This window comes from Nomascus leucogenys, chromosome 4, assembly GCF_006542625.1.
Source record: "Nomascus leucogenys isolate Asia chromosome 4, Asia_NLE_v1, whole genome shotgun sequence".
Taxonomy (NCBI): Eukaryota; Metazoa; Chordata; class Mammalia; order Primates; family Hylobatidae; genus Nomascus; species Nomascus leucogenys.
The window spans coordinates 56,194,356-56,201,092 of record NC_044384.1 but is presented as its reverse complement, the minus strand read 5'-3'; the positions used below and the strand labels follow the sequence as shown (position 1 = coordinate 56,201,092).

Here is a 6,737-nt window from a genome sequence, read left to right as displayed (position 1 = left end):
AGCCTCCCAAAGTGCTGAGATTACAGGGATGAGCCACCATGCCCAGCCCTTATTTAATTTTTAATTTTTATTTAACTTTATCTTTTAGAGATAGGGGTTTCAATATGTTGCCCAAGCTAGTCATTAAGTCATAGGCTCAAGTGGTCCTCCCTGTCAGCTTCCCAAAGTGCTGGGATTACAGGTGCATGCCACTATGCCCAGCTTCCACCTCACATCTCCCAGGTAGTTAGCTCAGTCTCTCCTAACCTATTGGAATTTACCCTAGATGAGGCTTCTTGCAGTGGGGACTGTAGCAGATACATCTTTCAGTAATCTACCCAACACCCATTGCTCCCTTCCTTTCCCTATCAAAATGTCAGTTTTGCTCAGTTTTGTCCATCATACTTCCCCTGGAGATTTGCTTAAGGGGAACATAGCCCTTTGTTCCATCCAAAGTCCTCTTGTTTAGGCCGGTGATAGTGCTTGAATTAGGTGTGGGCAGGTGACAAATTCTGATCTTTGAGATGTCAGAGGAGGTGTGTTGGGGGCTTTTGAGAAAGGTTTCCTTGGTTGTAAGACATACCCAGGAGAAGATGGTCCCTCTTCCTTGGGACACTGTACTGTACAAATACAATGCCTGGAATGTCTGCAGCCACCTTGTGACCATGAGGAAAACTACCCCCTGAAGGTGGCAGAGCAGACCATAGTGTCACTAAGGCCCTGTGTTGACCAATGGGGAATTCTTATTTCTTTCTTTTTTCTTTGAGATGAAGTTTTGATCTTGTTGCCTAGGCTGGAGTGAAATGGCATGATTTCAGCTCACTGCAACCTCTGCCTCCTGGGTTCAGGTGATTCTCCTGCCTCAGCCTCCCGAGTTGCTGGGATTTCTGGCTCGCGCCAACACGCCTGGCTAATTTTTGTACTTTTAGTAGAGACGGGGTTTCACTATGTTGTCCATGCTGGTCTCAAACTCCTGACCTCGTGATCTGCCCACCTCAGCCTCCCAAAGTGCTGGGATTACAGGTGTGAGCCACCGTGCCCAGCTCACAATCTTTCTTAAGCATACAGTAACATAATGGGAATATGTATATTCTGTTCTTTACAAAGCATGATAATGTGAGCATTTCCTCCTAGCATTAACAGTTCTCTGAAAATCCGTTATTTATTTATTTATTTATTTATTTATTTTGAGATGAAGTTTCGCCCTTGTTGCCCAGGCTGGAGTGCAATGGCATGATCTTGGCTCACTGCAACCTCCCCGTCCCAGGTTCAAGTGATTCTCTTGTCTCAGCCTCCCGAGTAGCTGAGATTACAGGCACATGCCACCACACCCGGCTAATTTTTGTATTTTTAGTAAGACGGGGATTCATCATATTGGTCAGGCTGGTCTCGAACTCTTGACCTCGGGTGATCCTCCACCCCCCTCCCGGCCTCCCAAAGTGCTGGGATTACAGGCATGAACCACCGTGCCCAGCAAAATCTGTCTCTTAATGGCTGCATTTATATTGCATATACTATAATTTAATCAACCTTTCTCCTTTTATGAAACCTTTATGTAGATTTTCATTTTTATTATTAAAAATAACTCTACTCAGCCAGCCTTCACTAAAGGCATTTCTACTTATTGTGATGACACACACCGGCCAGGCACATTGAAAACCAGAGGAAACTAGACAATGTGTAAAGTTCTGCCACCCAATTTTTTAGCATCATTGCAAACCCTACGATGGAAAGCATCTTTTGGAACCCTGCAATTCTACCATCCAAGAAAAAATATTCTTTTATTACTCTTCTACGGTGGCTCACACCTGTAATCCAAGCACTTTGGGAGGCCCAGAAGGGCGGGTTGCCTGAGCTCAGGAGTTTGAGACCAGCCTGGGCAGCATGGTGAAACCCTGTCTCTACTAAAAATACACAAAATTAACTGGGTGTGGTGATGCGCACCTGTAGTCCCAGCTACTCAGGAGGCTGAGGCAGAAGAATCGCTTGAACCCAGGAGGTGGAGGTTGCATTGAGCTGAGATCGCACCACTGCACTCTAGCCTGGGTGACAGAGCGAGACTCCATCTCAGAAAAAACAAAACCAAACAAACAAAAAAACCTCTACACTTCCAGCCTGGGCAACGTGACGAAACCCTACCTCTAAAAAAATACAAAAAATTAGCCAGGCTATAGTTCCAGCTACCCTTGAAATGAGGCTTCCTGCAGCGGGGATCTCATTTGCTTAACATTTTTCTATTGTTCTTTGGTTCACTGCTAACAGTCTTGTAAATCCTTGCCTGCTTGCTGAAGCACTCTCTTCTTTTGGGTGGGGCATCCGAATGTTGCCACCTGGCAGGGTGCCCTGGCCCATGGAAGGCTGGTCCTGGCTTGGCTTTATGTGAAGATTCCACTGCACTTCCTTCTTTTCCCCGGGGAGGAGGAGTCCCACACTGACATGGAGGAACTCTACAAAATGGCCCAACGATCCTCCAAGTAGCCAATAACCGTCTAGGTCTTTTTTTACTGTTTGCTTTTTGGTATATTCTTTTCATTTATTTTTATTTTTATTTTTTAAGAGGTAGGGTCTCACTCTGTCACACAGACTGTACTGTGCAGTGGCATAATCAAAGCTCACTGAAGCCTTGAATTCCTGGGCACAAAGGATCCTCGCGCCTCAGTCTCCTGAATAGCTGGAAGTATAGGTGCAAACCACCATGCCTGGCTAATTTTTGCCTGCCTGCCTGCCTGCCTTCCTGCCTTCCTGCCTTCCTGCCTTCCTGCCTGCCTGCCTGCCTGACTGCCTGCCTGCCTGCCTGACTGCCTGCCTGCCTGCCTGCCTGCCTGCCTGCCTTCCTGCCTTCCTGCCTTCCTGCCTTCCTGCCTTCCTGCCTTCCTTCCTTTCTTCCTCCCTTCCTTCTTTCCTTCTTTCCTCCCTCCCTCTCTCTCTCTCTCCTTCCTTCATTCCTCCTCTCCTTTTCTCCTTTCCTCTCCTTTCCTTCCCTCTCCTTTCCTTTCCTTCCCCTTCCTTTCCTTTCCTTCCCCTTCCTTTCCTTTCCTTCCTTCTTTTCTTTTCTTTTTTAGATAGGGTCTCGCTATGTTGCCCAGGAGGATCTCGACTCTTGGCTTCAAGCCATCCTCCCACCTCAGCCTCTCAAGGTGTTGGTATTGCAGGCACGAGCCACTGCACCTGGCCTCAGATGCACTAGTAATTTTGCTTTTATTATCCATCATAGTGATTTAACAAAGTGTTAGATTTCCTTCACTCTAGTGATGGAATGGAGGGGGCTCCATTGGGGTCAGTTGCCCTTAGCACTGCTCCATCAGATGCTTTGCAGTTGAAAACATGCAGTGATGAGCCCTGAATACATGGCAGGATTTCTGGGAGCCTCATCTGTGACCCAGTGGACGAGGCATAGGTGTAAAAATGCCAGCCTTAAGGAGCCTTCAGTCCCTGGCCAGACATCTAGCTGTTGCCTGAGTGTTTGATTTTCATTTGGATATTTAGCATTATTGTGTAACTCTCAGCTTCCAACCTTTGTTTAAGGAGAGTCTGGGCTAATGGTTGGAAAGTACCCTATCACTAATCTGGCCCTTGGGAATAGAAGCATCTATTATGAATGGGCCCAGAGGAGGCATCTCATAAGTGAAGCTGCCTTCAACATTTTGCTGAGGGTTCCAAGTATTCACACAAGAGCAGTATCTTTGAATGTACTGGGGACTCTGAATTCTGTCTAGTTGATATATCAGTCCTTAGATTCTACTGCCAAGTTGCTAAACCCATATGGGGTAAAATGCAGGAGATAAGTACACACAGACTTAGTTCTCAATTATCTGCCAATTGGCACTTGTTTCATTTAATCTTTAATTGAGCCAAAACCAAGAAGCCAAAAAAGCTGAGTTCAATCATTAGGGAAAATGGACAAAAAGACTCCTGTGCTATGGAAATTGTCTCATCGCTTTACATGGGAGCAAGAGTGGAATGCAAACTTAATTTTGTTTATGGCAAAAACCGATCTCCTGGCCCCATGGTTAAAATGCAGAAAGTAATATTTGTATTAACATTTGACTTTTGGGGCCCTGTTTGGCAATTCTATAGTAATGTCACAAACTATATGTAATATACCAGATTATAGTGTACATCTCAAGTGTGGCTGGAGCCTCATTCTTTCAATGAGGCTTAGTGGTCTTCTCACAGCTTAGAGGTAATATGGCAGCTTAGAGTTGAGGGACCTCAGTGGGCTGAACATCAGATGATGAGCCACATGGGGGCAGAAGCTGTGTGTGCCTCCTTTTGGCAGCCCCGATGCCAAGTCCAGAGCCTAGCACACTGTTGGTGTTCACTGAGCACTTCTGAATAAATGAATGAATAAACGAATCCTCACAGATTATCTGAGGATCCACAAACCTCTCAAATGTGAAATCAAAGTTTCTGAGGCACTTTCCTCTAACGAGATTGGGAGCCTGTGTTTGTGCAGTTCTTCTCATATTCAGAAATCTAAGGCATGTGGCCACCAGCTTCCAAGTGAGGCCACAGGGCAAGTGACAATAAAGGACATCATCCTATTTTCACAGGAGGAGTATTGCCTGGTAGAACAACTATTGCAGCTTCACTGAAGGCAGCGCCTTCTCCCCTCCACCCCGCAAAGACCTGCCACTATGGGTCCCCAGCATGGGGCTTGGAGGGGCCTGAGGGGCCTGAAAGTAATTGCTAAGGGGTCATGACTCCATCTCTGTGTATGTCTATGTATGTTTTAAATTAAATGATCACGTGTGTGTGTGTGTGTGTGCGCGCGTGTGTGTGTGTGTGGTGGGGGGGGGCTCAGGAATTTTGAAGTTGTACAAGGGCCCTTGGACTTTTACAGGATGTCTGCTCCCCCTTCCCCTACTGTCCCAGTGATGCAGGTCAAACTAAGCTCAGGCCACAGCCCTTCAGTGAGCATGACTGGCTTTGATGCCTTCTGTGAAGGTGTAGAATTCTTAGTTTCCCCAGCAAGTAGAATGGGGCTGGAGAAGGAACAAGAAGTGGAAAACAGTAGGGTAGAAATCCAAGTGATTTCACTGGAAAGAGAAATGTCAGAAGCTCCCAGAACAGCCACCATCAAACATGCCTTCTGGACGAAATGGTTCTTATAACATCCGCCTTCAGTCTGGTGCCAGAATTGTGACACAGTGGTAACGTGCTGATCTCAGGGTGGGACGCATGCCCTGAGTCTTTCCTAGGCAAGTCCTGTGCCTGCTGGGGCTCAGCAGGTGGCCTAAGGGCCAGACTACTCTGCTCAATCATGAGCAGACTACTCTGCTCACTGAGTGGGCAGGGATCTGGGAAGCTTCGAGCAGGAAATGAAGAAACCTAAAGTCTGGTTCAGTGTCATGGGGGATCTGGGGAAGACAGTAGGGGGAGGGTGATCAAGGCAGACCAGTTGGTGAGAGGAGATTAGGGCAGTGACAGCTTCCATGGAACTCCTGAAAGGCCCTCCAATGCCCTGGGGCTCTGGCAAGGTCAAAAAGTGGGGAGCAGTGAGCTATGTCCAGCACAGGAGGCCAGCAGGTGGATCTCTAAGGACTGATGCAAAGAATGCTTCCAGGTTCTGAGAAATTGGCATACCAGGCAGGCTCCTGGACAGAAATTGAGGCACAATGGCTCAAGACCTGTGTCTAGAACTGCACATAAAATCAATCAGTAGCTTTAATTGGAGGCGTACCATGTATTAGCATTGCATTTGGCCCTTTCTAATTATTACTTCCTTCAGTATTCACAAATCTTTTTTTTTAAAAATTTTTGGCTTTAAATTTATTCAATGCAAAATAATCCTCTCCAATTTTACTGAGGTGACCGACCACGTCCATGACCAAATCTGCCCCTAAACTCAAATTCGGTTGCTGACCCAGCCCCAGCCTTGGCTTTCTTGTCGGCAACCAGGGGGCACAGCACTCCATCTGTAGGTAACTCTGTCGGCTTCTCCTCTTGTGAGTCTTGCAGGTTGCTCAGCCTCCAGGCCTTTAGGCCGAGACCTGCCAGTCTCTGGACGGCTGCAGCATAGGATGGCAGGCACAGTCTCCAGGGGAAGATGAAGGTAATCACAGAGATACTGGATACCCTCATTGGTAAGTTACCAATAGAAATGTCTCCAGGCAAACTGTTCCTTCACGTAGCCTTTGGACTTGAGAGACTGCATGGCCTTCATGACATGAAGGTTGGGCACATTCCTGTCTGCCAGCTGTGGGTGCTTAGGCATGTGGACATCCTTCTTGGTCACCATGACTCCCTCCTTAAAAAGGAGTTCATAAATGGCAATCCGGTTCTTTTTAGGCATCAACATCTCGGCGGCTGTAGGGTCTGGAGCCGAGGCTGGAAAGAGTGTTTACAAATCTTATGCCATGGGCAAAATTTTTCACATGAAAAAACTGAGACTTGGCTGGGTGTGGTAGCTCACGCCTGTAATCCCAGCACTTTGGGAGGCAGAGGTGGGTGGATCATGAGGTGAGGAGATAGAGACCATCCTGGCCAACATGGTGAAACCCCATGTCTACTAAAAAAAAATACAAAAAATTAGCTGGGTGTGGTGGTGCGCACCTGTAGTCCCAGCTCTGGAGGCTGAGGCAGGAGAATTGCTTGAACCCAGGAGGCAGAGTTTGCAGTGAGCTGAGATCACACCACTGCACTCCAGCCTGCAAGACAGAGTGAGACTCAATCTCAAAAAAAAAAGAAAGAAAAGAAAAAGAAAAGAAACTGAGGCTTAAAAATTTTTTTATTGTCAAATAAAGATGTAATATATT

The 6,737-nt window shown here is 46.8% G+C and overlaps 1 pseudogene; it reads right to left on the bottom strand.

The window, feature by feature from the left end:
* Positions 1-5,781: 5,781 nt before the first annotated feature.
* LOC100602269 lies at positions 5,782-6,285 on the bottom strand (annotated as a pseudogene).
* Positions 6,286-6,737: the final 452 nt, after the last annotated feature.